The following is a 27059-nucleotide window of genomic DNA, read 5'->3' on the forward strand; positions in this document are numbered from 1 at the left end:
ATGACACCCCCCAATTCCCCCCAAAAAGCTGCAAACCAGGAAAAGTCCACCCCTTTCCCAGAATCCTCCATTCCTTTGGCTATTAGGTGGTGGGCAGCCTGGGACTTGTTGTCCCCTTTTCCAGCTGGGACTTGTTGTCCTCCTCTTCTCTGGCTAAGCACTGCCCTCCACTGCAGGAGGCGGGTCCAAGCGCTTGCTTGATAGGCAAATGAGGCTGCGGAGAAGCTGCAGGAGAAGGCATGTTTTATTTTTCTGACCAAAGAAGGAAAGCTCCGGCAAAAGCCGGAGCGTGCAAAAATTGCTACGAAACTCAGTTTCATTCCTCTCCACGGAAATCTTTAGTAAAAGGCGAAAGATTTTTACGATATGAAGAGAAACATGAGCATACCCAACACTGCCTTCCCCATCCTACCGCCATGGTTGCCGTCCTGTGCTAAGCCGCGGAGAGCTCCCAACTTCTGGAAAGGGGGGGGGGGGGTCACTGCATGACACCCCCCAATTCCCCCCAAAAAGCTGCAAACCAGGAAAAGTCCACCCCTTTCCCAGAATCCTCCATTCCTTTGGCTATTAGGTGGTGGGCAGCCTGGGACTTGTTGTCCCCTTTTCCAGCTGGGACTTGTTGTCCTCCTCTTCTCTGGCTAAGCACTGCCCTCCACTGCAGGAGGCGGGTCCAAGCGCTTGCTTGATAGGCAAATGAGGCTGCGGAGAAGCTGCAGGAGAAGGCATGTTTTATTTTTCTGACCAAAGAAGGAAAGCTCCGGCAAAAGCCGGAGCGTGCAAAAATTGCTACGAAACTCAGTTTCATTCCTCTCCACGGAAATCTTTAGTAAAAGGCGAAAGATTTTTACGATATGAAGAGAAACATGAGCATACCCAACACTGCCTTCCCCATCCTACCGCCATGGTTGCCGTCCTGTGCTAAGCCGCGGAGAGCTCCCAACTTCTGGAAAGGGGGGGGGGGGTCACTGCATGACACCCCCCAAAAAGCTGCAAACCAGGAAAAGTCCACCCCTTTCCCAGAATCCTCCATTCCTTTGGCTATTAGGTGGTGGGCAGCCTGGGACTTGTTGTCCCCTTTTCCAGCTGGGACTTGTTGTCCTCCTCTTCTCTGGCTAAGCACTGCCCTCCACTGCAGGAGGCGGGTCCAAGCGCTTGCTTGATAGGCAAATGAGGCTGCGGAGAAGCTGCAGGAGAAGGCATGTTTTATTTTTCTGACCAAAGAAGGAAAGCTCCGGCAAAAGCCGGAGCGTGCAAAAATTGCTACGAAACTCAGTTTCATTCCTCTCCACGGAAATCTTTAGTAAAAGGCGAAAGATTTTTACGATATGAAGAGAAACATGAGCATACCCAACACTGCCTTCCCCATCCTACCGCCATGGTTGCCGTCCTGTGCTAAGCCGCGGAGAGCTCCCAACTTCTGGAAAGGGGGGGGGGGGGGTCACTGCATGACACCCCCCAAAAAGCTGCAAACCAGGAAAAGTCCACCCCTTTCCCAGAATCCTCCATTCCTTTGGCTATTAGGTGGTGGGCAGCCTGGGACTTGTTGTCCCCTTTTCCAGCTGGGACTTGTTGTCCTCCTCTTCTCTGGCTAAGCACTGCCCTCCACTGCAGGAGGCGGGTCCAAGCGCTTGCTTGATAGGCAAATGAGGCTGCGGAGAAGCTGCAGGAGAAGGCATGTTTTATTTTTCTGACCAAAGAAGGAAAGCTCCGGCAAAAGCCGGAGCGTGCAAAAATTGCTACGAAACTCAGTTTCATTCCTCTCCACGGAAATCTTTAGTAAAAGGCGAAAGATTTTTACGATATGAAGAGAAACATGAGCATACCCAACACTGCCTTCCCCATCCTACCGCCATGGTTGCCGTCCTGTGCTAAGCCGCGGAGAGCTCCCAACTTCTGGAAAGGGGGGGGGGGGGTCACTGCATGACACCCCCCAATTCCCCCCAAAAAGCTGCAAACCAGGAAAAGTCCACCCCTTTCCCAGAATCCTCCATTCCTTTGGCTATTAGGTGGTGGGCAGCCTGGGACTTGTTGTCCCCTTTTCCAGCTGGGACTTGTTGTCCTCCTCTTCTCTGGCTAAGCACTGCCCTCCACTGCAGGAGGCGGGTCCAAGCGCTTGCTTGATAGGCAAATGAGGCTGCGGAGAAGCTGCAGGAGAAGGCATGTTTTATTTTTCTGACCAAAGAAGGAAAGCTCCGGCAAAAGCCGGAGCGTGCAAAAATTGCTACGAAACTCAGTTTCATTCCTCTCCACGGAAATCTTTAGTAAAAGGCGAAAGATTTTTACGATATGAAGAGAAACATGAGCATACCCAACACTGCCTTCCCCATCCTACCGCCATGGTTGCCGTCCTGTGCTAAGCCGCGGAGAGCTCCCAACTTCTGGAAAGGGGGGGGGGGGGGTCACTGCATGACACCCCCCAATTCCCCCCAAAAAGCTGCAAACCAGGAAAAGTCCACCCCTTTCCCAGAATCCTCCATTCCTTTGGCTATTAGGTGGTGGGCAGCCTGGGACTTGTTGTCCCCTTTTCCAGCTGGGACTTGTTGTCCTCCTCTTCTCTGGCTAAGCACTGCCCTCCACTGCAGGAGGCGGGTCCAAGCGCTTGCTTGATAGGCAAATGAGGCTGCGGAGAAGCTGCAGGAGAAGGCATGTTTTATTTTTCTGACCAAAGAAGGAAAGCTCCGGCAAAAGCCGGAGCGTGCAAAAATTGCTACGAAACTCAGTTTCATTCCTCTCCACGGAAATCTTTAGTAAAAGGCGAAAGATTTTTACGATATGAAGAGAAACATGAGCATACCCAACACTGCCTTCCCCATCCTACCGCCATGGTTGCCGTCCTGTGCTAAGCCGCGGAGAGCTCCCAACTTCTGGAAAGGGGGGGGGGGGGGGTCACTGCATGACACCCCCCAAAAAGCTGCAAACCAGGAAAAGTCCACCCCTTTCCCAGAATCCTCCATTCCTTTGGCTATTAGGTGGTGGGCAGCCTGGGACTTGTTGTCCCCTTTTCCAGCTGGGACTTGTTGTCCTCCTCTTCTCTGGCTAAGCACTGCCCTCCACTGCAGGAGGCGGGTCCAAGCGCTTGCTTGATAGGCAAATGAGGCTGCGGAGAAGCTGCAGGAGAAGGCATGTTTTATTTTTCTGACCAAAGAAGGAAAGCTCCGGCAAAAGCCGGAGCGTGCAAAAATTGCTACGAAACTCAGTTTCATTCCTCTCCACGGAAATCTTTAGTAAAAGGCGAAAGATTTTTACGATATGAAGAGAAACATGAGCATACCCAACACTGCCTTCCCCATCCTACCGCCATGGTTGCCGTCCTGTGCTAAGCCGCGGAGAGCTCCCAACTTCTGGAAAGGGGGGGGGGGGGGGGTCACTGCATGACACCCCCCAAAAAGCTGCAAACCAGGAAAAGTCCACCCCTTTCCCAGAATCCTCCATTCCTTTGGCTATTAGGTGGTGGGCAGCCTGGGACTTGTTGTCCCCTTTTCCAGCTGGGACTTGTTGTCCTCCTCTTCTCTGGCTAAGCACTGCCCTCCACTGCAGGAGGCGGGTCCAAGCGCTTGCTTGATAGGCAAATGAGGCTGCGGAGAAGCTGCAGGAGAAGGCATGTTTTATTTTTCTGACCAAAGAAGGAAAGCTCCGGCAAAAGCCGGAGCGTGCAAAAATTGCTACGAAACTCAGTTTCATTCCTCTCCACGGAAATCTTTAGTAAAAGGCGAAAGATTTTTACGATATGAAGAGAAACATGAGCATACCCAACACTGCCTTCCCCATCCTACCGCCATGGTTGCCGTCCTGTGCTAAGCCGCGGAGAGCTCCCAACTTCTGGAAAGGGGGGGGGGGGGTCACTGCATGACACCCCCCAATTCCCCCCAAAAAGCTGCAAACCAGGAAAAGTCCACCCCTTTCCCAGAATCCTCCATTCCTTTGGCTATTAGGTGGTGGGCAGCCTGGGACTTGTTGTCCCCTTTTCCAGCTGGGACTTGTTGTCCTCCTCTTCTCTGGCTAAGCACTGCCCTCCACTGCAGGAGGCGGGTCCAAGCGCTTGCTTGATAGGCAAATGAGGCTGCGGAGAAGCTGCAGGAGAAGGCATGTTTTATTTTTCTGACCAAAGAAGGAAAGCTCCGGCAAAAGCCGGAGCGTGCAAAAATTGCTACGAAACTCAGTTTCATTCCTCTCCACGGAAATCTTTAGTAAAAGGCGAAAGATTTTTACGATATGAAGAGAAACATGAGCATACCCAACACTGCCTTCCCCATCCTACCGCCATGGTTGCCGTCCTGTGCTAAGCCGCGGAGAGCTCCCAACTTCTGGAAAGGGGGGGGGGGGGGTCACTGCATGACACCCCCCAATTCCCCCCAAAAAGCTGCAAACCAGGAAAAGTCCACCCCTTTCCCAGAATCCTCCATTCCTTTGGCTATTAGGTGGTGGGCAGCCTGGGACTTGTTGTCCCCTTTTCCAGCTGGGACTTGTTGTCCTCCTCTTCTCTGGCTAAGCACTGCCCTCCACTGCAGGAGGCGGGTCCAAGCGCTTGCTTGATAGGCAAATGAGGCTGCGGAGAAGCTGCAGGAGAAGGCATGTTTTATTTTTCTGACCAAAGAAGGAAAGCTCCGGCAAAAGCCGGAGCGTGCAAAAATTGCTACGAAACTCAGTTTCATTCCTCTCCACGGAAATCTTTAGTAAAAGGCGAAAGATTTTTACGATATGAAGAGAAACATGAGCATACCCAACACTGCCTTCCCCATCCTACCGCCATGGTTGCCGTCCTGTGCTAAGCCGCGGAGAGCTCCCAACTTCTGGAAAGGGGGGGGGGGGGGGTCACTGCATGACACCCCCCAATTCCCCCCAAAAAGCTGCAAACCAGGAAAAGTCCACCCCTTTCCCAGAATCCTCCATTCCTTTGGCTATTAGGTGGTGGGCAGCCTGGGACTTGTTGTCCCCTTTTCCAGCTGGGACTTGTTGTCCTCCTCTTCTCTGGCTAAGCACTGCCCTCCACTGCAGGAGGCGGGTCCAAGCGCTTGCTTGATAGGCAAATGAGGCTGCGGAGAAGCTGCAGGAGAAGGCATGTTTTATTTTTCTGACCAAAGAAGGAAAGCTCCGGCAAAAGCCGGAGCGTGCAAAAATTGCTACGAAACTCAGTTTCATTCCTCTCCACGGAAATCTTTAGTAAAAGGCGAAAGATTTTTACGATATGAAGAGAAACATGAGCATACCCAACACTGCCTTCCCCATCCTACCGCCATGGTTGCCGTCCTGTGCTAAGCCGCGGAGAGCTCCCAACTTCTGGAAAGGGGGGGGGGGGGGTCACTGCATGACACCCCCCAAAAAGCTGCAAACCAGGAAAAGTCCACCCCTTTCCCAGAATCCTCCATTCCTTTGGCTATTAGGTGGTGGGCAGCCTGGGACTTGTTGTCCCCTTTTCCAGCTGGGACTTGTTGTCCTCCTCTTCTCTGGCTAAGCACTGCCCTCCACTGCAGGAGGCGGGTCCAAGCGCTTGCTTGATAGGCAAATGAGGCTGCGGAGAAGCTGCAGGAGAAGGCATGTTTTATTTTTCTGACCAAAGAAGGAAAGCTCCGGCAAAAGCTGGAGCGTGCAAAAATTGCTACGAAACTCAGTTTCATTCCTCTCCACGGAAATCTTTAGTAAAAGGCGAAAGATTTTTACGATATGAAGAGAAACATGAGCATACCCAACACTGCCTTCCCCATCCTACCGCCATGGTTGCCGTCCTGTGCTAAGCCGCGGAGAGCTCCCAACTTCTGGAAAGGGGGGGGGGGGGGGTCACTGCATGACACCCCCCAAAAAGCTGCAAACCAGGAAAAGTCCACCCCTTTCCCAGAATCCTCCATTCCTTTGGCTATTAGGTGGTGGGCAGCCTGGGACTTGTTGTCCCCTTTTCCAGCTGGGACTTGTTGTCCTCCTCTTCTCTGGCTAAGCACTGCCCTCCACTGCAGGAGGCGGGTCCAAGCGCTTGCTTGATAGGCAAATGAGGCTGCGGAGAAGCTGCAGGAGAAGGCATGTTTTATTTTTCTGACCAAAGAAGGAAAGCTCCGGCAAAAGCCAGAGCGTGCAAAAATTGCTACGAAACTCAGTTTCATTCCTCTCCACGGAAATCTTTAGTAAAAGGCGAAAGATTTTTACGATATGAAGAGAAACATGAGCATACCCAACACTGCCTTCCCCATCCTACCGCCATGGTTGCCGTCCTGTGCTAAGCCGCGGAGAGCTCCCAACTTCTGGAAAGGGGGGGGGGGGTCACTGCATGACACCCCCCAATTCCCCCCAAAAAGCTGCAAACCAGGAAAAGTCCACCCCTTTCCCAGAATCCTCCATTCCTTTGGCTATTAGGTGGTGGGCAGCCTGGGACTTGTTGTCCCCTTTTCCAGCTGGGACTTGTTGTCCTCCTCTTCTCTGGCTAAGCACTGCCCTCCACTGCAGGAGGCGGGTCCAAGCGCTTGCTTGATAGGCAAATGAGGCTGCGGAGAAGCTGCAGGAGAAGGCATGTTTTATTTTTCTGACCAAAGAAGGAAAGCTCCGGCAAAAGCCGGAGCGTGCAAAAATTGCTACGAAACTCAGTTTCATTCCTCTCCACGGAAATCTTTAGTAAAAGGCGAAAGATTTTTACGATATGAAGAGAAACATGAGCATACCCAACACTGCCTTCCCCATCCTACCGCCATGGTTGCCGTCCTGTGCTAAGCCGCGGAGAGCTCCCAACTTCTGGAAAGGGGGGGGGGGGGGTCACTGCATGACACCCCCCAATTCCCCCCAAAAAGCTGCAAACCAGGAAAAGTCCACCCCTTTCCCAGAATCCTCCATTCCTTTGGCTATTAGGTGGTGGGCAGCCTGGGACTTGTTGTCCCCTTTTCCAGCTGGGACTTGTTGTCCTCCTCTTCTCTGGCTAAGCACTGCCCTCCACTGCAGGAGGCGGGTCCAAGCGCTTGCTTGATAGGCAAATGAGGCTGCGGAGAAGCTGCAGGAGAAGGCATGTTTTATTTTTCTGACCAAAGAAGGAAAGCTCCGGCAAAAGCCGGAGCGTGCAAAAATTGCTACGAAACTCAGTTTCATTCCTCTCCACGGAAATCTTTAGTAAAAGGCGAAAGATTTTTACGATATGAAGAGAAACATGAGCATACCCAACACTGCCTTCCCCATCCTACCGCCATGGTTGCCGTCCTGTGCTAAGCCGCGGAGAGCTCCCAACTTCTGGAAAGGGGGGGGGGGGGGGTCACTGCATGACACCCCCCAAAAAGCTGCAAACCAGGAAAAGTCCACCCCTTTCCCAGAATCCTCCATTCCTTTGGCTATTAGGTGGTGGGCAGCCTGGGACTTGTTGTCCCCTTTTCCAGCTGGGACTTGTTGTCCTCCTCTTCTCTGGCTAAGCACTGCCCTCCACTGCAGGAGGCGGGTCCAAGCGCTTGCTTGATAGGCAAATGAGGCTGCGGAGAAGCTGCAGGAGAAGGCATGTTTTATTTTTCTGACCAAAGAAGGAAAGCTCCGGCAAAAGCTGGAGCGTGCAAAAATTGCTACGAAACTCAGTTTCATTCCTCTCCACGGAAATCTTTAGTAAAAGGCGAAAGATTTTTACGATATGAAGAGAAACATGAGCATACCCAACACTGCCTTCCCCATCCTACCGCCATGGTTGCCGTCCTGTGCTAAGCCGCGGAGAGCTCCCAACTTCTGGAAAGGGGGGGGGGGGGGTCACTGCATGACACCCCCCAATTCCCCCCAAAAAGCTGCAAACCAGGAAAAGTCCACCCCTTTCCCAGAATCCTCCATTCCTTTGGCTATTAGGTGGTGGGCAGCCTGGGACTTGTTGTCCCCTTTTCCAGCTGGGACTTGTTGTCCTCCTCTTCTCTGGCTAAGCACTGCCCTCCACTGCAGGAGGCGGGTCCAAGCGCTTGCTTGATAGGCAAATGAGGCTGCGGAGAAGCTGCAGGAGAAGGCATGTTTTATTTTTCTGACCAAAGAAGGAAAGCTCCGGCAAAAGCCGGAGCGTGCAAAAATTGCTACGAAACTCAGTTTCATTCCTCTCCACGGAAATCTTTAGTAAAAGGCGAAAGATTTTTACGATATGAAGAGAAACATGAGCATACCCAACACTGCCTTCCCCATCCTACCGCCATGGTTGCCGTCCTGTGCTAAGCCGCGGAGAGCTCCCAACTTCTGGAAAGGGGGGGGGGGGGGGTCACTGCATGACACCCCCCAAAAAGCTGCAAACCAGGAAAAGTCCACCCCTTTCCCAGAATCCTCCATTCCTTTGGCTATTAGGTGGTGGGCAGCCTGGGACTTGTTGTCCCCTTTTCCAGCTGGGACTTGTTGTCCTCCTCTTCTCTGGCTAAGCACTGCCCTCCACTGCAGGAGGCGGGTCCAAGCGCTTGCTTGATAGGCAAATGAGGCTGCGGAGAAGCTGCAGGAGAAGGCATGTTTTATTTTTCTGACCAAAGAAGGAAAGCTCCGGCAAAAGCCGGAGCGTGCAAAAATTGCTACGAAACTCAGTTTCATTCCTCTCCACGGAAATCTTTAGTAAAAGGCGAAAGATTTTTACGATATGAAGAGAAACATGAGCATACCCAACACTGCCTTCCCCATCCTACCGCCATGGTTGCCGTCCTGTGCTAAGCCGCGGAGAGCTCCCAACTTCTGGAAAGGGGGGGGGGGGGGTCACTGCATGACACCCCCCAATTCCCCCCAAAAAGCTGCAAACCAGGAAAAGTCCACCCCTTTCCCAGAATCCTCCATTCCTTTGGCTATTAGGTGGTGGGCAGCCTGGGACTTGTTGTCCCCTTTTCCAGCTGGGACTTGTTGTCCTCCTCTTCTCTGGCTAAGCACTGCCCTCCACTGCAGGAGGCGGGTCCAAGCGCTTGCTTGATAGGCAAATGAGGCTGCGGAGAAGCTGCAGGAGAAGGCATGTTTTATTTTTCTGACCAAAGAAGGAAAGCTCCGGCAAAAGCCGGAGCGTGCAAAAATTGCTACGAAACTCAGTTTCATTCCTCTCCACGGAAATCTTTAGTAAAAGGCGAAAGATTTTTACGATATGAAGAGAAACATGAGCATACCCAACACTGCCTTCCCCATCCTACCGCCATGGTTGCCGTCCTGTGCTAAGCCGCGGAGAGCTCCCAACTTCTGGAAAGGGGGGGGGGGGGTCACTGCATGACACCCCCCAATTCCCCCCAAAAAGCTGCAAACCAGGAAAAGTCCACCCCTTTCCCAGAATCCTCCATTCCTTTGGCTATTAGGTGGTGGGCAGCCTGGGACTTGTTGTCCCCTTTTCCAGCTGGGACTTGTTGTCCTCCTCTTCTCTGGCTAAGCACTGCCCTCCACTGCAGGAGGCGGGTCCAAGCGCTTGCTTGATAGGCAAATGAGGCTGCGGAGAAGCTGCAGGAGAAGGCATGTTTTATTTTTCTGACCAAAGAAGGAAAGCTCCGGCAAAAGCCGGAGCGTGCAAAAATTGCTACGAAACTCAGTTTCATTCCTCTCCACGGAAATCTTTAGTAAAAGGCGAAAGATTTTTACGATATGAAGAGAAACATGAGCATACCCAACACTGCCTTCCCCATCCTACCGCCATGGTTGCCGTCCTGTGCTAAGCCGCGGAGAGCTCCCAACTTCTGGAAAGGGGGGGGGGGGGGTCACTGCATGACACCCCCCAATTCCCCCCAAAAAGCTGCAAACCAGGAAAAGTCCACCCCTTTCCCAGAATCCTCCATTCCTTTGGCTATTAGGTGGTGGGCAGCCTGGGACTTGTTGTCCCCTTTTCCAGCTGGGACTTGTTGTCCTCCTCTTCTCTGGCTAAGCACTGCCCTCCACTGCAGGAGGCGGGTCCAAGCGCTTGCTTGATAGGCAAATGAGGCTGCGGAGAAGCTGCAGGAGAAGGCATGTTTTATTTTTCTGACCAAAGAAGGAAAGCTCCGGCAAAAGCCGGAGCGTGCAAAAATTGCTACGAAACTCAGTTTCATTCCTCTCCACGGAAATCTTTAGTAAAAGGCGAAAGATTTTTACGATATGAAGAGAAACATGAGCATACCCAACACTGCCTTCCCCATCCTACCGCCATGGTTGCCGTCCTGTGCTAAGCCGCGGAGAGCTCCCAACTTCTGGAAAGGGGGGGGGGGGGGGTCACTGCATGACACCCCCCAAAAAGCTGCAAACCAGGAAAAGTCCACCCCTTTCCCAGAATCCTCCATTCCTTTGGCTATTAGGTGGTGGGCAGCCTGGGACTTGTTGTCCCCTTTTCCAGCTGGGACTTGTTGTCCTCCTCTTCTCTGGCTAAGCACTGCCCTCCACTGCAGGAGGCGGGTCCAAGCGCTTGCTTGATAGGCAAATGAGGCTGCGGAGAAGCTGCAGGAGAAGGCATGTTTTATTTTTCTGACCAAAGAAGGAAAGCTCCGGCAAAAGCCGGAGCGTGCAAAAATTGCTACGAAACTCAGTTTCATTCCTCTCCACGGAAATCTTTAGTAAAAGGCGAAAGATTTTTACGATATGAAGAGAAACATGAGCATACCCAACACTGCCTTCCCCATCCTACCGCCATGGTTGCCGTCCTGTGCTAAGCCGCGGAGAGCTCCCAACTTCTGGAAAGGGGGGGGGGGGGGGTCACTGCATGACACCCCCCAAAAAGCTGCAAACCAGGAAAAGTCCACCCCTTTCCCAGAATCCTCCATTCCTTTGGCTATTAGGTGGTGGGCAGCCTGGGACTTGTTGTCCCCTTTTCCAGCTGGGACTTGTTGTCCTCCTCTTCTCTGGCTAAGCACTGCCCTCCACTGCAGGAGGCGGGTCCAAGCGCTTGCTTGATAGGCAAATGAGGCTGCGGAGAAGCTGCAGGAGAAGGCATGTTTTATTTTTCTGACCAAAGAAGGAAAGCTCCGGCAAAAGCCGGAGCGTGCAAAAATTGCTACGAAACTCAGTTTCATTCCTCTCCACGGAAATCTTTAGTAAAAGGCGAAAGATTTTTACGATATGAAGAGAAACATGAGCATACCCAACACTGCCTTCCCCATCCTACCGCCATGGTTGCCGTCCTGTGCTAAGCCGCGGAGAGCTCCCAACTTCTGGAAAGGGGGGGGGGGGGGTCACTGCATGACACCCCCCAATTCCCCCCAAAAAGCTGCAAACCAGGAAAAGTCCACCCCTTTCCCAGAATCCTCCATTCCTTTGGCTATTAGGTGGTGGGCAGCCTGGGACTTGTTGTCCCCTTTTCCAGCTGGGACTTGTTGTCCTCCTCTTCTCTGGCTAAGCACTGCCCTCCACTGCAGGAGGCGGGTCCAAGCGCTTGCTTGATAGGCAAATGAGGCTGCGGAGAAGCTGCAGGAGAAGGCATGTTTTATTTTTCTGACCAAAGAAGGAAAGCTCCGGCAAAAGCCGGAGCGTGCAAAAATTGCTACGAAACTCAGTTTCATTCCTCTCCACGGAAATCTTTAGTAAAAGGCGAAAGATTTTTACGATATGAAGAGAAACATGAGCATACCCAACACTGCCTTCCCCATCCTACCGCCATGGTTGCCGTCCTGTGCTAAGCCGCGGAGAGCTCCCAACTTCTGGAAAGGGGGGGGGGGGGGTCACTGCATGACACCCCCCAATTCCCCCCAAAAAGCTGCAAACCAGGAAAAGTCCACCCCTTTCCCAGAATCCTCCATTCCTTTGGCTATTAGGTGGTGGGCAGCCTGGGACTTGTTGTCCCCTTTTCCAGCTGGGACTTGTTGTCCTCCTCTTCTCTGGCTAAGCACTGCCCTCCACTGCAGGAGGCGGGTCCAAGCGCTTGCTTGATAGGCAAATGAGGCTGCGGAGAAGCTGCAGGAGAAGGCATGTTTTATTTTTCTGACCAAAGAAGGAAAGCTCCGGCAAAAGCCGGAGCGTGCAAAAATTGCTACGAAACTCAGTTTCATTCCTCTCCACGGAAATCTTTAGTAAAAGGCGAAAGATTTTTACGATATGAAGAGAAACATGAGCATACCCAACACTGCCTTCCCCATCCTACCGCCATGGTTGCCGTCCTGTGCTAAGCCGCGGAGAGCTCCCAACTTCTGGAAAGGGGGGGGGGGGGGGTCACTGCATGACACCCCCCAAAAAGCTGCAAACCAGGAAAAGTCCACCCCTTTCCCAGAATCCTCCATTCCTTTGGCTATTAGGTGGTGGGCAGCCTGGGACTTGTTGTCCCCTTTTCCAGCTGGGACTTGTTGTCCTCCTCTTCTCTGGCTAAGCACTGCCCTCCACTGCAGGAGGCGGGTCCAAGCGCTTGCTTGATAGGCAAATGAGGCTGCGGAGAAGCTGCAGGAGAAGGCATGTTTTATTTTTCTGACCAAAGAAGGAAAGCTCCGGCAAAAGCCGGAGCGTGCAAAAATTGCTACGAAACTCAGTTTCATTCCTCTCCACGGAAATCTTTAGTAAAAGGCGAAAGATTTTTACGATATGAAGAGAAACATGAGCATACCCAACACTGCCTTCCCCATCCTACCGCCATGGTTGCCGTCCTGTGCTAAGCCGCGGAGAGCTCCCAACTTCTGGAAAGGGGGGGGGGGGGGTCACTGCATGACACCCCCCAATTCCCCCCAAAAAGCTGCAAACCAGGAAAAGTCCACCCCTTTCCCAGAATCCTCCATTCCTTTGGCTATTAGGTGGTGGGCAGCCTGGGACTTGTTGTCCCCTTTTCCAGCTGGGACTTGTTGTCCTCCTCTTCTCTGGCTAAGCACTGCCCTCCACTGCAGGAGGCGGGTCCAAGCGCTTGCTTGATAGGCAAATGAGGCTGCGGAGAAGCTGCAGGAGAAGGCATGTTTTATTTTTCTGACCAAAGAAGGAAAGCTCCGGCAAAAGCCGGAGCGTGCAAAAATTGCTACGAAACTCAGTTTCATTCCTCTCCACGGAAATCTTTAGTAAAAGGCGAAAGATTTTTACGATATGAAGAGAAACATGAGCATACCCAACACTGCCTTCCCCATCCTACCGCCATGGTTGCCGTCCTGTGCTAAGCCGCGGAGAGCTCCCAACTTCTGGAAAGGGGGGGGGGGGGGGGTCACTGCATGACACCCCCCAAAAAGCTGCAAACCAGGAAAAGTCCACCCCTTTCCCAGAATCCTCCATTCCTTTGGCTATTAGGTGGTGGGCAGCCTGGGACTTGTTGTCCCCTTTTCCAGCTGGGACTTGTTGTCCTCCTCTTCTCTGGCTAAGCACTGCCCTCCACTGCAGGAGGCGGGTCCAAGCGCTTGCTTGATAGGCAAATGAGGCTGCGGAGAAGCTGCAGGAGAAGGCATGTTTTATTTTTCTGACCAAAGAAGGAAAGCTCCGGCAAAAGCCGGAGCGTGCAAAAATTGCTACGAAACTCAGTTTCATTCCTCTCCACGGAAATCTTTAGTAAAAGGCGAAAGATTTTTACGATATGAAGAGAAACATGAGCATACCCAACACTGCCTTCCCCATCCTACCGCCATGGTTGCCGTCCTGTGCTAAGCCGCGGAGAGCTCCCAACTTCTGGAAAGGGGGGGGGGGGGGGTCACTGCATGACACCCCCCAATTCCCCCCAAAAAGCTGCAAACCAGGAAAAGTCCACCCCTTTCCCAGAATCCTCCATTCCTTTGGCTATTAGGTGGTGGGCAGCCTGGGACTTGTTGTCCCCTTTTCCAGCTGGGACTTGTTGTCCTCCTCTTCTCTGGCTAAGCACTGCCCTCCACTGCAGGAGGCGGGTCCAAGCGCTTGCTTGATAGGCAAATGAGGCTGCGGAGAAGCTGCAGGAGAAGGCATGTTTTATTTTTCTGACCAAAGAAGGAAAGCTCCGGCAAAAGCCGGAGCGTGCAAAAATTGCTACGAAACTCAGTTTCATTCCTCTCCACGGAAATCTTTAGTAAAAGGCGAAAGATTTTTACGATATGAAGAGAAACATGAGCATACCCAACACTGCCTTCCCCATCCTACCGCCATGGTTGCCGTCCTGTGCTAAGCCGCGGAGAGCTCCCAACTTCTGGAAAGGGGGGGGGGGGGGGTCACTGCATGACACCCCCCAAAAAGCTGCAAACCAGGAAAAGTCCAAAAAGTCCACCCCTTTCCCAGAATCCTCCATTCCTTTGGCTATTAGGTGGTGGGCAGCCTGGGACTTGTTGTCCCCTTTTCCAGCTGGGACTTGTTGTCCTCCTCTTCTCTGGCTAAGCACTGCCCTCCACTGCAGGAGGCGGGTCCAAGCGCTTGCTTGATAGGCAAATGAGGCTGCGGAGAAGCTGCAGGAGAAGGCATGTTTTATTTTTCTGACCAAAGAAGGAAAGCTCCGGCAAAAGCCGGAGCGTGCAAAAATTGCTACGAAACTCAGTTTCATTCCTCTCCACGGAAATCTTTAGTAAAAGGCGAAAGATTTTTACGATATGAAGAGAAACATGAGCATACCCAACACTGCCTTCCCCATCCTACCGCCATGGTTGCCGTCCTGTGCTAAGCCGCGGAGAGCTCCCAACTTCTGGAAAGGGGGGGGGGGGGGGTCACTGCATGACACCCCCCAAAAAGCTGCAAACCAGGAAAAGTCCACCCCTTTCCCAGAATCCTCCATTCCTTTGGCTATTAGGTGGTGGGCAGCCTGGGACTTGTTGTCCCCTTTTCCAGCTGGGACTTGTTGTCCTCCTCTTCTCTGGCTAAGCACTGCCCTCCACTGCAGGAGGCGGGTCCAAGCGCTTGCTTGATAGGCAAATGAGGCTGCGGAGAAGCTGCAGGAGAAGGCATGTTTTATTTTTCTGACCAAAGAAGGAAAGCTCCGGCAAAAGCCGGAGCGTGCAAAAATTGCTACGAAACTCAGTTTCATTCCTCTCCACGGAAATCTTTAGTAAAAGGCGAAAGATTTTTACGATATGAAGAGAAACATGAGCATACCCAACACTGCCTTCCCCATCCTACCGCCATGGTTGCCGTCCTGTGCTAAGCCGCGGAGAGCTCCCAACTTCTGGAAAGGGGGGGGGGGGGGTCACTGCATGACACCCCCCAATTCCCCCCAAAAAGCTGCAAACCAGGAAAAGTCCACCCCTTTCCCAGAATCCTCCATTCCTTTGGCTATTAGGTGGTGGGCAGCCTGGGACTTGTTGTCCCCTTTTCCAGCTGGGACTTGTTGTCCTCCTCTTCTCTGGCTAAGCACTGCCCTCCACTGCAAGGCAAATGAGGCTGCGGAGAAGCTGCAGGAGAAGGCATGTTTTATTTTTCTGACCAAAGAAGGAAAGCTCCGGCAAAAGCCGGAGCGTGCAAAAATTGCTACGAAACTCAGTTTCATTCCTCTCCACGGAAATCTTTAGTAAAAGGCGAAAGATTTTTACGATATGAAGAGAAACATGAGCATACCCAACACTGCCTTCCCCATCCTACCGCCATGGTTGCCGTCCTGTGCTAAGCCGCGGAGAGCTCCCAACTTCTGGAAAGGGGGGGGTCACTGCATGACACCCCCCAAAAAGCTGCAAACCAGGAAAAGTCCACCCCTTTCCCAGAATCCTCCATTCCTTTGGCTATTAGGTGGTGGGCAGCCTGAGACTTGTTGTCCCCTTTTCCAGCTGGGACTTGTTGTCCTCCTCTTCTCTGGCTAAGCACTGCCCTCCACTGCAGGAGGCGGGTCCAAGCGCTTGCTTGATAGGCAAATGAGGCTGCGGAGAAGCTGCAGGAGAAGGCATGTTTTATTTTTCTGACCAAAGAAGGAAAGCTCCGGCAAAAGCCGGAGCGTGCAAAAATTGCTACGAAACTCAGTTTCATTCCTCTCCACGGAAATCTTTAGTAAAAGGCGAAAGATTTTTACGATATGAAGAGAAACATGAGCATACCCAACACTGCCTTCCCCATCCTACCGCCATGGTTGTCGTCCTGTGCTAAGCCGCGGAGAGCTCCTAACTTCTGGAAAGGGGGGGGGGGGGGTCACTGCATGACACCCCCCTATATCTTTTTGATACAGTATATGAAATTTTATTTTGCATATATTAAAATATGTATTTAGTATAAAATGAATATTTCCTTACTGATCTCCTTAATACTTGAGGTCATATGTTAATCGGGTGTAAAGTTTGGATTTCTTTTAATTTATATATTGTTTAGTTATTGTTATTGAAATATAAATGCAATAGTAAGTATATAGACATTGACATTTACATTCGTCGTCGTCGTCGTCGTCGTCGTCGTCGTCGTCGCTGCTGCTGCATTGTTCCCTCTGGAAAATTAAAGAAGCTCTTTGATTGGTCGCTATGGGCAACTTGTTTATTCCTGCACTGTATTGGTTATTATAGATCAGTTTTATGGTCGTATAGGAATTATAGGAATAGGAATTTAACTTATGCGAATACCTATGTGAATTTAATTACAAATTGTCACATGAAAAAAAAAGGAACATAGCAAGTATGCGAATTTCACGAATATAGGAAAAATTTTCGGCCATATATTTGCTAAATATTGCAAATTTGAAGATGGCCTCTGCCGCTCATCACTAGAAATGAATGATCATCTTGACTCCTAGATCCTTATTCTCATAGGATTACAAGAGAGAAAATGTCAAATTTATTGGTACTTCCATCTTGAATTCCATCATTGAGCACCTTACCAATCCATAGTTCCTTGTAACACGGACAGACATGGCTCCAATAAGTTAAATTTTCAACTTAAATCAGCGTTTCCCAACTGGGTGCCCCCAGCTGTTGCAAAACTACAACTCCCAGCATGACTGGACAGCCTTTGGCTGTCCAGGCATGCTGGGAGTTGTAGTTTTGCAACAGCTGGAGGCATTCTGGTTGGGAAACACTGACTTAAAATAAATTACATTAATAATTAATGAATAATGATTAATAATATATGAATACATATATATATATATATATATATATATATATATATATATATATAAATATATAATAATAATTAATTAATTGTTAATAATTAATTTAATCCATTAATTAAATTATTAAAAATGACAGAGATGGATGGATGGATGGGTAGATGGATGGAGGGATGGATAGATGTTTTGCTTTTGCTCCACAAATAAATTGTGGTCATTGATATAACATGGTATATTTACATTCCATTAAATGTTTTCTAGTATTTAGTTCAGGTCTGACTATAATGATATAACATTTTGGGAAAAATATGCAGCCCAGGAGCCCTGCGTTAGAGGTCAGGATGGCAAATATCTCCATGGCCACCATGTACTTGCCCTTGGTGCTGAGATAAGCTGGGATCATGGCTATCCAGACACTGCCGAACACCAGCATGCTGAAGGTGATGTACTTAGCCTCATTGAAACTGCCCGGTAATGTCCTGGCAAAGAAAGCTGTAATGCAACTAACAGCGGTAATACCCCCATACAACCCAGAACAGAATAAAACCAAAGATTTGACCCTTCATTACACTGAATGACCATCTTCTCCTTATAAGAGTGTGTGTCCAGCTGGAAGGGGGTTGAGAGGGTGACCCAGCTCGTACAGAGGATGCCCTGGACAGAGGAGCAGACCAGGAGCACACAGCTAGGGAGCCTGACCCCAGTCCATGTCCTCCACACACTTCCAGGCTTGGTGGCTTTGAACGCAACACAAACCATTATAGTCTTGGCCAACAATGAAGAGATGGATATTGAGAGTGTGGTGTCCCAGTACCGCATTCTATACGCTACTTGTTTATTTATGGGTCCCTATAGCCAGAGTCCCAAGGACTTAGGGATCCCTCTTAACCAGTCTACCCCTAGTCGCCTCTATTTTACTGTATAAATCTCTAATTTATAAATAGGTTAATGTAAATAGGATAGTATATGTAAATAAATGGTTAATTACTTGTTTCCATGGTGTCGCATGTGATGCGGGTCATGTGATGCGTTCCAGGCCTCACTGTGGTATTTCTAGCCTCGTTTTGGTTTTATTATGTGTATAGGACCTGTATAGGAAGTCAGATGATCACCCAGAAGCCTGTGTGACGGTGAGTGACAGCTGACCTTGGACCTATCAGATTAGGCTCCGCCCCCTGGCCATATAAGGGACACGGCAGCCATTTTAGCTCTCTTTGTTCCTGGGTTGCCAAGCGAGAAACATCTCTCTATAGTACCTGCGCTGCTAAAAACCGTGAGTTAGGCCCAAGCCTCGCAGCAATGGCCGATTCTTAGCAAATATAGAGTGTATCAACCCCCAAACACTCTGCGGGACCACCGGACCTAATCTACCCCTAAATATGGACGGATCCACGCACCAATTACCTTGATTCTATTAACCTGCAAAAGACGCAAGGTCCACAGCAACTGTCAGTCATTGAAGTCTATACAAGTGTATTATAGAGACTGTAACTGTATTCTGAATGTACCGCAAGTTCAAGAGTAAAGTTTACTTCAGTTCAAGTTTAACCCCAGTGTGGACCTTCAGTCATTACCTGCATACCCCTGTCGTTTCTGGGAAGGGCGGCGATAGGCCGAAGCTATACCTCAGTAATACCAGCCCTCACCCTGGTGTCACGAGTGACAGGGTTAATATTAACCCCTCATATACCGATACCATACCACCACCACCATACACCCCCCAAGGGCTACCATAAGAGTAATAGTCCAGTAAAGATCTGTCACAACATACAGGTTCTGTCTACAGGATGACCGAGGAACAAGAAGACACCGAAGATGCAGAGCATGATGGAGACCAGGAGGACGAAGCTCCGGTTCTTGTTATTCGCATTCACAATGGCGGTGTCATGTTTTGAAACCAAAACAACAAGAACAAAAATAGTAAAAATACAGAGGAAAACTGATGTAAAGCAGAAAGCTATCGAAATGATGTCACGGGTATAAGATAAAAATTCCATCTCTTTCAAGACACAAAGTGTTCTATTCTCATTGGACCACGCATCTTCCGGACACTTCACGCAATTTTCACTATCTGCAAAACAAAGCCAGTCTTTTGAACAGTGCAAACTGAACAGAGCATGAGAACATGAGGAATAAGTCTATCATAAACATTGCGATTACCAGGTACTTATTATCACTTATTATTACGTACCACAAGAGGGAGCTCTTACATGATAACATGAATGGATCTCATACAAACGATGAATTACATGGCACATACCACAAGAGGGAGCTCTTACATGATAACATGAATGGATCTCATACAAACGATGAATTACATGGCACATACCACAAGAGGGAGCTCTTACATGATAACATGAATGGATCTCATACAAACAATGAATTACAAGGGACATACCACAAGAGGGAGCTCTTACATGATAACATGAATGGATCTCATACAAACGATGAATTATATGGCACATACCACAAGAGGGAGCTCTTACATGATAATATAAACACAGCACATACCACAAGAGGGAGCTCTTACATGATAATATAAACACAGCACATACCACAAGAGGGAGCTCTTACATGATAATATAAATACAGCTCATACAAACTGAGAATTACATGGCACATACCACAAGAGGGAGCTCTCACATGATAATGTAAATAGATCTCATGCAAACTGAGAATTACATGGCACATACCACAAGAGGGAGCTCTTACATGATAACATGAATGGATCTCATACAAACGATGAATTACAAGGGACATACCACAAGAGGGAGCTCTTACATGGTAATATAAATGTATCACAAACAAAGAATTACATGGCACATACCACAAGAGGGAGCTCTTACATGATAATATAAATGGATCTCATGCAAACTAAGACAAGAGGCTCTTACATGATAATACAGTGATCCCTCAACTTACAATAGTTTCAACATACAATGGTCTTTTTTGGACACTGTGTGCACTGAAAAGCATCCTGAAGAAGTGCCTGTTCTCTACACAAACATCAATTTACAGCAGCTCTTTTACCTTATGTCCTTGATGTACCTGTATTAGTTATCTACTTATTTTTCTATAGTACAAATTTTTTCTTATTTTTGGATGACATTTTGGGGCTTTGGAACTAATTACCAGGCTGCCAAAGAGTTATGGTCTCAACATACAATGCTTTCAACATTCAATGGTCATCCTGGAACCAATTAATATTGTACCTTGAGGGACCACTGAATAGTTTGCATACAGATAATTACATGGCACATACCACAAGAGGGAGCTCTCACATGATAATATGAATGGATCTCATACAAATGATTAATTACATGGCACATACCACAAGAGGGAGCTCTTACATGATAATATAAATGGATCTCATACAAACAGAATTACATGGCACATACCACAAGAGGGAGCTCTTACATGACAATATAAATGTATCCCATACAAAGAATTACATGGCACATGCCACAAGAGGGAGCTCTTACATGATAATATAAATGGATCTCATGCAAACTAAGACAAGAGGCTCTTACATGATAATACAGTGATCCCTCAACTTACAATAGTTTCAACATACAATGGTCTTTTTTGGACACTGTGTGTACTGAAAAGCATCCTGAAGAAGCTCCTGTTCTCTACACAAACATCAATTTACAGCTTTCAGCAGCTCTTTTACCTTATGTCCTTGCTTTACCTGTATTAGTTATCTACTTATTTTTCTATAGTACAAATTTTTTCTTATTTTTGGATGACATTTTGGGGCTTTGGAACTAATTACCAGGCTGCCAAAGAGTTATGGTCTCAACATACAATGCTTTCAACATTCAATGGTCATCCTGGAACCAATTAATATTGTACCTTGAGGGACCACTGAATAGTTTGCATACAGATAATTACATGGCACATACCACAAGAGGGAGCTCTCACATGATAATATGAATGGATCTCATACAAATGATTAATTACATGGCACATACCACAAGAGGGAGCTCTTACATGATAATATAAAGAGATCTCATAAAAACGATGAATTAATTACATGGCACATACCACAAGAGGGAGCTCTTACATGATAATATAAATGGATCTCATACAAACAGAATTAGGCTGGGTTCACACTACGTTTTCTCCCATACGGGAGCGCATACGGCAGGGGGGAGCTAAAACCTCGCGCTCCCGTATGCCTTCGTATGCGCTCCCGTATGTCATTCATTTCAATGAGCCGGCCGGAGTGAAACGTTCGGTCCGGTCGGCTCATTTTTGCGCCGTATGCGCTTTTACAACCGGAAATAAAACTGTGGTCAACCACGGTTTTAGGTCCGGTTGTAAAAGCGCATACGGCGCAAAAATGAGCTGACCGGACCGAACGTTTCACTCCGGCCGGCTCATTAAAATGAATGACATACGGGAGCGCATACGAAGGCATACGGGAGCGCGAGGTTTTAGCTCTCCCCTGCCGTATGCGCTCCCGTATGGGGGAAAACGTAGTGTGAACCCACACAGCACATACCACAAGAGGGAGCGCTTACGTGATCATATGAATGGATCTCATAAAAAGAATTACATGGAACATACCACAAGAGGGAGCTCTTACATGATAAAATGAATGGATCTCATACAAACAGGGAATTACATGGAACATACCACAAGAGGGAGCTCTTACATGATATTATAAATGGATCTTATACAAACAGAATTACATGGCATGACAAATAAATGCATCATAAACAAACCGAATTACATGGCACATAGCTGCCCATATTTCACCTAATTATATAATGTGAATTCATTTAAAGGACATCTGCAGCGTGATTAATACTTATCCCCTATCCACAGGATAGGGGATAAGTGTTTGATCACGGGGGTCTGACCGCTGGGACCCCCTGTGATCTCATGTACAGGGCCGCGGCTGTCCCGTTGCAGCCGGCACGCCTCCTCCATACATCTCTATGGGAGAGGCGGGGAGGCAGCGTTCGTGCCTCCCCCATAGAACTGTATGGGGACGGGGAGGAGACGGGGCGTCACCGTCAACCTCTAGGTCGACGCTACGCGCCTTAGCGCTCACCATGAGCGCTAATGGCGGCGCCCCGTTTTGCGGGGAGGGTCCCAGCGGGAGGGTCCCAGCGGTCGGACCCCCCGCAATCAAACACTTATCCCCTATCCTGTGGATAGGGGACATGTGTAATGCCGCTGCAGTTGTCCTTTAAAGTTCCATCTCAAGAACAATCAAAATCCATGACATCTACCCATATGTTATCCCCTATTATAACCAAAAAGAGAGCTATGGCTCTTAGAAGAGGAGGAGGAAAAAACGAAAACGCAAACGTTGAAATTGGTTGTGTTCAGTCATTACAAATCTTACCATAAATTACAATCACACAAAGCATGACGGTACAATATACAGCAAGGGGGTGAAGTGCCTACTGCAGAGAACTATGGAGTCGCCAGAATACGCTGCCCTTACTTATTTAGATGACAGGTGTTTTTTTGAGAAAAGGAGGAAAAGTCTTTTTGATTTACGGAGACAAATAATAGACAGAATTTACCTGATACATTGGACATTTCTCCTTCCGGACACGGGGCGCAGTCATAACAGCACGAGCGTATACTAGAAGTTATCACTTTCCTGAGTCCCGGTAAACGGCCCACCAAGCATTGGGACCTGGGGGTCTACAGGGAGAAGAGAAGAATTCACTTCGATGTTCTAAATGTCCCTGCAAATTTTGCGCAATTGCATTTTTTGCGCACTTTTCGGTAGAACATCATTCAAAGTCGTCTACTGTTTGGTGCACCGTGCAGCACTTTTTGCAGTGGAGCTGTAGTTATTATTTGCGCAAATTTAATTTAGAAGTGTTTATTTTTATTTTTTATTTATTTTTTTATTTTTTGCGCAAACCTACACCACCTAATAGGACACGTACAAAAGTGTCAGATGCCAGAGCACAAAGATTAAACCTCGCTCCCGTGCGCCTTTTTGGGTTAATTCTGAGCAACTGTGCAACAATACATTAAGCAAACAGGGGTAAAATCTATTCAACATAACACGGACATTGATAAAAGTCCCCCATGGGGATAAGTGTCAGATCACGGGGGTCCGACCGCGGTCGGACCCTCCGTGATCTGACACTTATCCCCTGTCCTTATGACTAGGTAAACATTTTTTATATCAACTGGTGCCAGAAAGTTAAACAGATTTGTAAATTACTTCTATTTAAAAATCGTAATTCCTTCGGTACTTATCAGCTGCTGTATGCTCCACAATAAGTTATTTTCTGTCTGACCACAGTGCTCTCTGCTGACACCTCTGTCCATTTTAGGAACTGTCCAGAGTAGGAACAAATCCCCAAAGCAAACCTCTCCTGTTCTGGACAGTTCCTGACATGGACAGAGGTGTCAGCAGAGAGCACTGTGGTCAGACAGAAAATAACTACACAACTTCCTGTGGAGCATACAGCAGCTGATAAGTACTGGAAGGATTAAGATTTTTAAAAATAAGTAATTTACAAATCTGTTTTTCTGGCACCAGTTAATAAAAAAAAAAAAGTTTTCCAGTGGAGTACCCCTTTAATGTTTGATGTAAAAATAAAAATAGTAAAAAAAAAATACAACAACAGATGGAAAAAACATTTAAACACAATCACATGGAGTCAAAGCAACCAAGAAAACAATTTAAGAACTCACTCCTTTTAGGTTATTTTTCCATAGTATTTCTCCAGTGCCATCTAAAAATTGAAAGCGACCCTTAGTGTTTCGCATGTACCATGCCACCTTCTTCAGGGGCGCGTTGTAAATATTCCGTAGGATGATGTTATTGATGACGTAGCTGGATGGTTTATCTCTTTTGTCGGTGAAACATCTGCGCTCCCCTCCGAAGTCATCTGAACACATCGTCGCTTTTAGATAATGGTGAACCTTCCGTAAAGAGAGGAAAAAACCTAGGATTTAGGAAAAATAATACAAAGAAAGAAATGAAACACATTATAGGAGATGATAATTAGAAAGCTTTTACTGTATTTTAGGTATATGTTGTTTCACAATGGATTTTCATCCATTTATTTATTCCTTTATTCAGGGATCAAGTTCTGACTAATGGAGGCTGCTGCTATTACTACTTAATGGGGGCTGCTGCTATTACTACCTAATAGGGGTTGCTACTATTACTAACTAATGGGGGCTGCTGCTATAACTACCTAATAGGGGCTGCTGCTATTACTACCTAATAGGGGCTGCTGCTATTACTAACTAATGGGGGCTGCTGCTATTACTAACTAATGGGGGCTGCGGCTATTTCTACCTAATGGGGCTGCTGCTATTACTAACTAATGGGGGCTGCTGCTATTACTACCTAATAGGAGCTGCTGCTATTACTGACTAATGGGGGCTGCTGCTATTACTACCTAATGGGGGCTGCTGCTGCTACTGCTAATACTACCTAAAGGGGCTACTACTTTAAAATATCTAAGAGGGCTGCTTCTAAAGATACCTAAAGGGGGATGCTGCTGCTACTACTAAAGTTACCTAAATGGGGCTGCTGCTACTACGGATAATACATTCCGTGAGGGGTGTAGTTTCCAAAATGGGGTCACATGTGGGTATTTTTATTTTTTTGTGTTTATGTCGGAACTGCTGTAAAATCAGCCACCCCTGTGCAAATCACCAATTTAGGCCTCAAATGTACATAGTGCGATCTCACTCCTGAGCCTTGTTGTGCGCCCGCAGAGCATTTTACGCCTACATATGGGGTATTTCCGTACTCAGGAGAAATTGCGTTACAAATTTTGGGGGTCTTTTTTTCCTTTTACCTCTTGTGAAAATAAAAAGTAAAGGACAACACCAGCATGTTAGTGTAAAAAATTTTTTTTTTACACTAACAGGCTGGTGTAGACCCCAACTTTTCCTTTTCATAAGGGGTAAAAGGAGAAAAAGCCCCACAAATTTGTAGTGTAATTTCTCCCGAGTACGGAGATACCCCATATGTGGCCCTAAACTGGTTCCTTGAAATACGACAGGGCTCTGAAGTGAGAGAGCGCCATGCGCATTTGAGGACTAAATTAGGGATTGCATAGGGGTGGACATAGGGGTATTCTACGCCAGTGATTCCCAAACAGAGTGTCTCCAGCTGTTGCTAAACTCCCAGCATGCCTGGACAGTCAGTGGCTGTCCGGAAATGCTGGGAGTTGTTGTTTTGCAACAGCTGGAGGCTCCGTTTTGGAAACACTGCTGTACAATACGTTTTTCATTTTTATTGGGGGGACAGTGTTAGGTGGTGTTTATCTAGTGTTTTACCCTTTATTATGTGTTAGTGTAGTGTAGTGTTTTTAGGGTACATTCACACTGGTGGGTTACAGTGAGCTTACTGCTAGGAGTTTGCGCAGCTCATACTTGAAGCAGGAAACTTACTGTAAACCTGCCTGTGTGAATGTACCCTGTACGTTCACATGGGGGGGGGGGGGGGCAAACCTCCAGCTGTTTCAAAACTACAACTCCCAGCATGTACTGACTGACCATGCATGCTGGGAGTAGTAGTTTTGCAACAGCTGGAGGCACCCCTAGGCGCAGTGCGGCGCGGCGGGGGGATCGGTTGCAGTGATAGGTCTCAGGACCCCTGGACAGGTAGGGGGAGAGAAGCGGGTGGTGGCGGCGGCCTATGGCACCGCAAAAGCAACTGCAGTGCATTGATTTAAAGCACCTGCTTTAAATCAATGATCTGCAGCGGTGTCGCGGGGGGATAAATAGCCGATAACTTATACCGGAATATCGGTATAAGTTATCGGCTATCGGCCCTAAAATCCACCGATTATCGGTATCAGTATCGGCCCTAAAAAAACGATATCGGTCGATCCCTATTTTTTATAGTATATGAAGTGAACCAAAAATTCCCAATTTTGGAATTTGGTATTTTTTACGTGTACGCCCGTTCGACCGTGCGGTTTAGCTAACCTTATATTTTAATAGTTCGGACACTTACGCACACGGCGGTACTACATATAATTATTATTTTTTTATTACATTATTTTAAAAAATAGGAAAAGGGGGGTAGTTCAAAATTTTATTGGGGGGGGGGGCTTATTCACATTTATTCCCTTTTTTTTTTTTTTTTTTTAACCACTTTTAACTTTTTTTTTATTTAGCCATTTTTGGGGGCTATACCATGCAATCTTATCATAGCATATCATTGATCAGTGTTATCGGCGCTCTGCTGCTCTAGCCTGCTGCACATGGAACAGTAGATTGCTGATCGGACGTCATCCAGTAAGCTGATTGAGACATCGCGATTCTGTCACGATAGTCCCGATCAGCTCCGCTGAGCTGCCGGGATAGTTTTACTTTCACTTTAGATGCCGCAATAAACTTTGATTGCGGCATCTAAAGGGTTAATGCCGGACATCGGCCCGATCGGTGGTGCCCAGCATTAGCTGTGGGTCCTGTCTGCCCGTAGCAAACGGAACCCACGGTGTTTAACTCGTTATCCGCTCGTGAGAACGGTTTAAACCCTTTAATCAAGACTCAAGACATACAGGTACGCCCTCAGTCCTTTAGGGGTTAAAGGGGCACTCTGGTAAAAAAAAAACTTTTTTTTTTAAATCAACTGGTACCAGAAAGTTAAGCAGATTTGTAAATTACTTCTATTTACAAATCTTAACCCTTCCTGTACTTATCAGCTGCTGTATGCTCCACAGGAAGTTCTTTTCTTTTTAAATTTCTTTTCTGTCTTCCCACAGTTCTCTCTGCTGACACCTCTGTCTGTCTCAGGAACTGTCAAGAGCAGGAGAGGTTTGCTATGGGGATTTTCTCCTGCTTGGACAGTTCCTGACATGGACAGAGGTGTCAGCAGGGAGCACTGTGGTCAGACAGAAAAGACATTTAAAAAGAAAATAACTTCCTGTGGAGCAGCTGAAAAGTACTGGAAGGGTTAAGATTTTTATATAGAAGTAATTTACAAATCTGTTTAACTTTCTGGCACCAGTTGATTTAAAAAAAAAAAATGTTTTTCACCGGAGTACCCCTTTAATACCTCTCCTCGTGTTTGCAAAATAGTTTTCCCTTCTAAATTTTGAAGACATAGGTGAGAATTTTTTATTGTCTGTGTAAGTTTCAAAAAGTGACCTGGGATGGCGTGAGATTGTACCAAAATGTGAGTGTTTGTGTAAACTTTCTGCGATAATAATAATAATTAATAATAGAAAAAAAAGTTGCAGTTGATAAATCACCGACCATGGTACAAAGCTAACATTCAAGTAGTTGCGCAAATTTTTTTTCAACACTTTTTCACCCATTGCACAAAACTGTG

General features: G+C 47.9%; 1 protein-coding gene and 33 non-coding genes across 34 annotated transcripts in view; 1 reads left to right on the forward strand and 33 right to left on the reverse strand.

Moving 5' to 3' along the window:
- Positions 1–268: 268 nt before the first annotated feature.
- On the reverse strand, positions 269–386 carry LOC130278245 (U5 spliceosomal RNA). The gene has a single exon (XR_008845902.1). It is a non-coding gene; the product is annotated as a U5 spliceosomal RNA (small nuclear RNA).
- Positions 387–753: 367 nt separating this feature from the next.
- LOC130278246 (U5 spliceosomal RNA) lies at positions 754–871 on the reverse strand. Its single transcript, XR_008845903.1, has one exon. It is a non-coding gene; the product is annotated as a U5 spliceosomal RNA (small nuclear RNA).
- Positions 872–1227: 356 nt separating this feature from the next.
- On the reverse strand, positions 1228–1345 carry LOC130278247 (U5 spliceosomal RNA). The gene has a single exon (XR_008845904.1). It is a non-coding gene; the product is annotated as a U5 spliceosomal RNA (small nuclear RNA).
- Positions 1346–1703: 358 nt separating this feature from the next.
- LOC130278248 (U5 spliceosomal RNA) lies at positions 1704–1821 on the reverse strand. The gene has a single exon (XR_008845905.1). It is a non-coding gene; the product is annotated as a U5 spliceosomal RNA (small nuclear RNA).
- A 367-nt stretch (positions 1822–2188) lies between these two features.
- On the reverse strand, positions 2189–2306 carry LOC130278249 (U5 spliceosomal RNA). The gene has a single exon (XR_008845906.1). It is a non-coding gene; the product is annotated as a U5 spliceosomal RNA (small nuclear RNA).
- A 368-nt stretch (positions 2307–2674) lies between these two features.
- On the reverse strand, positions 2675–2792 carry LOC130278251 (U5 spliceosomal RNA). The gene has a single exon (XR_008845907.1). It is a non-coding gene; the product is annotated as a U5 spliceosomal RNA (small nuclear RNA).
- Positions 2793–3151: 359 nt separating this feature from the next.
- LOC130278252 (U5 spliceosomal RNA) lies at positions 3152–3269 on the reverse strand. Its single transcript, XR_008845908.1, has one exon. It is a non-coding gene; the product is annotated as a U5 spliceosomal RNA (small nuclear RNA).
- Positions 3270–3629: 360 nt separating this feature from the next.
- On the reverse strand, positions 3630–3747 carry LOC130278253 (U5 spliceosomal RNA). The gene has a single exon (XR_008845909.1). It is a non-coding gene; the product is annotated as a U5 spliceosomal RNA (small nuclear RNA).
- Positions 3748–4114: 367 nt separating this feature from the next.
- On the reverse strand, positions 4115–4232 carry LOC130278254 (U5 spliceosomal RNA). Its single transcript, XR_008845910.1, has one exon. It is a non-coding gene; the product is annotated as a U5 spliceosomal RNA (small nuclear RNA).
- Positions 4233–4600: 368 nt separating this feature from the next.
- On the reverse strand, positions 4601–4718 carry LOC130278255 (U5 spliceosomal RNA). Its single transcript, XR_008845911.1, has one exon. It is a non-coding gene; the product is annotated as a U5 spliceosomal RNA (small nuclear RNA).
- Positions 4719–5087: 369 nt separating this feature from the next.
- Positions 5088–5205, reverse strand: LOC130278256 (U5 spliceosomal RNA). Its single transcript, XR_008845912.1, has one exon. It is a non-coding gene; the product is annotated as a U5 spliceosomal RNA (small nuclear RNA).
- A 358-nt stretch (positions 5206–5563) lies between these two features.
- Positions 5564–5681, reverse strand: LOC130278297 (U5 spliceosomal RNA). The gene has a single exon (XR_008845948.1). It is a non-coding gene; the product is annotated as a U5 spliceosomal RNA (small nuclear RNA).
- A 359-nt stretch (positions 5682–6040) lies between these two features.
- Positions 6041–6158, reverse strand: LOC130278282 (U5 spliceosomal RNA). The gene has a single exon (XR_008845935.1). It is a non-coding gene; the product is annotated as a U5 spliceosomal RNA (small nuclear RNA).
- A 366-nt stretch (positions 6159–6524) lies between these two features.
- On the reverse strand, positions 6525–6642 carry LOC130278257 (U5 spliceosomal RNA). Its single transcript, XR_008845913.1, has one exon. It is a non-coding gene; the product is annotated as a U5 spliceosomal RNA (small nuclear RNA).
- A 368-nt stretch (positions 6643–7010) lies between these two features.
- Positions 7011–7128, reverse strand: LOC130278258 (U5 spliceosomal RNA). Its single transcript, XR_008845914.1, has one exon. It is a non-coding gene; the product is annotated as a U5 spliceosomal RNA (small nuclear RNA).
- A 359-nt stretch (positions 7129–7487) lies between these two features.
- On the reverse strand, positions 7488–7605 carry LOC130278298 (U5 spliceosomal RNA). The gene has a single exon (XR_008845949.1). It is a non-coding gene; the product is annotated as a U5 spliceosomal RNA (small nuclear RNA).
- Positions 7606–7973: 368 nt separating this feature from the next.
- Positions 7974–8091, reverse strand: LOC130278259 (U5 spliceosomal RNA). The gene has a single exon (XR_008845915.1). It is a non-coding gene; the product is annotated as a U5 spliceosomal RNA (small nuclear RNA).
- Positions 8092–8450: 359 nt separating this feature from the next.
- LOC130278260 (U5 spliceosomal RNA) lies at positions 8451–8568 on the reverse strand. Its single transcript, XR_008845916.1, has one exon. It is a non-coding gene; the product is annotated as a U5 spliceosomal RNA (small nuclear RNA).
- Positions 8569–8936: 368 nt separating this feature from the next.
- Positions 8937–9054, reverse strand: LOC130278262 (U5 spliceosomal RNA). The gene has a single exon (XR_008845917.1). It is a non-coding gene; the product is annotated as a U5 spliceosomal RNA (small nuclear RNA).
- Positions 9055–9421: 367 nt separating this feature from the next.
- On the reverse strand, positions 9422–9539 carry LOC130278263 (U5 spliceosomal RNA). The gene has a single exon (XR_008845918.1). It is a non-coding gene; the product is annotated as a U5 spliceosomal RNA (small nuclear RNA).
- A 368-nt stretch (positions 9540–9907) lies between these two features.
- LOC130278264 (U5 spliceosomal RNA) lies at positions 9908–10025 on the reverse strand. The gene has a single exon (XR_008845919.1). It is a non-coding gene; the product is annotated as a U5 spliceosomal RNA (small nuclear RNA).
- Positions 10026–10384: 359 nt separating this feature from the next.
- On the reverse strand, positions 10385–10502 carry LOC130278265 (U5 spliceosomal RNA). Its single transcript, XR_008845920.1, has one exon. It is a non-coding gene; the product is annotated as a U5 spliceosomal RNA (small nuclear RNA).
- Positions 10503–10861: 359 nt separating this feature from the next.
- LOC130278266 (U5 spliceosomal RNA) lies at positions 10862–10979 on the reverse strand. Its single transcript, XR_008845921.1, has one exon. It is a non-coding gene; the product is annotated as a U5 spliceosomal RNA (small nuclear RNA).
- A 368-nt stretch (positions 10980–11347) lies between these two features.
- LOC130278267 (U5 spliceosomal RNA) lies at positions 11348–11465 on the reverse strand. Its single transcript, XR_008845922.1, has one exon. It is a non-coding gene; the product is annotated as a U5 spliceosomal RNA (small nuclear RNA).
- A 368-nt stretch (positions 11466–11833) lies between these two features.
- On the reverse strand, positions 11834–11951 carry LOC130278269 (U5 spliceosomal RNA). Its single transcript, XR_008845923.1, has one exon. It is a non-coding gene; the product is annotated as a U5 spliceosomal RNA (small nuclear RNA).
- A 359-nt stretch (positions 11952–12310) lies between these two features.
- On the reverse strand, positions 12311–12428 carry LOC130278270 (U5 spliceosomal RNA). Its single transcript, XR_008845924.1, has one exon. It is a non-coding gene; the product is annotated as a U5 spliceosomal RNA (small nuclear RNA).
- Positions 12429–12796: 368 nt separating this feature from the next.
- On the reverse strand, positions 12797–12914 carry LOC130278271 (U5 spliceosomal RNA). The gene has a single exon (XR_008845925.1). It is a non-coding gene; the product is annotated as a U5 spliceosomal RNA (small nuclear RNA).
- A 360-nt stretch (positions 12915–13274) lies between these two features.
- LOC130278272 (U5 spliceosomal RNA) lies at positions 13275–13392 on the reverse strand. The gene has a single exon (XR_008845926.1). It is a non-coding gene; the product is annotated as a U5 spliceosomal RNA (small nuclear RNA).
- A 369-nt stretch (positions 13393–13761) lies between these two features.
- On the reverse strand, positions 13762–13879 carry LOC130278274 (U5 spliceosomal RNA). The gene has a single exon (XR_008845927.1). It is a non-coding gene; the product is annotated as a U5 spliceosomal RNA (small nuclear RNA).
- A 368-nt stretch (positions 13880–14247) lies between these two features.
- On the reverse strand, positions 14248–14365 carry LOC130278275 (U5 spliceosomal RNA). Its single transcript, XR_008845928.1, has one exon. It is a non-coding gene; the product is annotated as a U5 spliceosomal RNA (small nuclear RNA).
- A 359-nt stretch (positions 14366–14724) lies between these two features.
- LOC130278276 (U5 spliceosomal RNA) lies at positions 14725–14842 on the reverse strand. Its single transcript, XR_008845929.1, has one exon. It is a non-coding gene; the product is annotated as a U5 spliceosomal RNA (small nuclear RNA).
- Positions 14843–15183: 341 nt separating this feature from the next.
- On the reverse strand, positions 15184–15301 carry LOC130278277 (U5 spliceosomal RNA). Its single transcript, XR_008845930.1, has one exon. It is a non-coding gene; the product is annotated as a U5 spliceosomal RNA (small nuclear RNA).
- Positions 15302–15653: 352 nt separating this feature from the next.
- On the reverse strand, positions 15654–15771 carry LOC130278278 (U5 spliceosomal RNA). Its single transcript, XR_008845931.1, has one exon. It is a non-coding gene; the product is annotated as a U5 spliceosomal RNA (small nuclear RNA).
- Positions 15772–18798: 3027 nt separating this feature from the next.
- The window catches only part of EHF (ETS homologous factor), a 75131-nt gene continuing 66870 nt past the window's right edge, over positions 18799–27059 (forward strand). Inside the window, exon 1 of the mRNA XM_056528563.1 lies at positions 18799–18934. The gene's annotated coding sequence lies outside the window, so the exon portion shown is untranslated. The remainder of the gene's footprint in view (positions 18935–27059) is intronic.

Source organism: Hyla sarda, chromosome 6 (genome assembly GCF_029499605.1).
Source record: "Hyla sarda isolate aHylSar1 chromosome 6, aHylSar1.hap1, whole genome shotgun sequence".
Classification (NCBI taxonomy): domain Eukaryota; kingdom Metazoa; phylum Chordata; class Amphibia; order Anura; family Hylidae; genus Hyla; species Hyla sarda.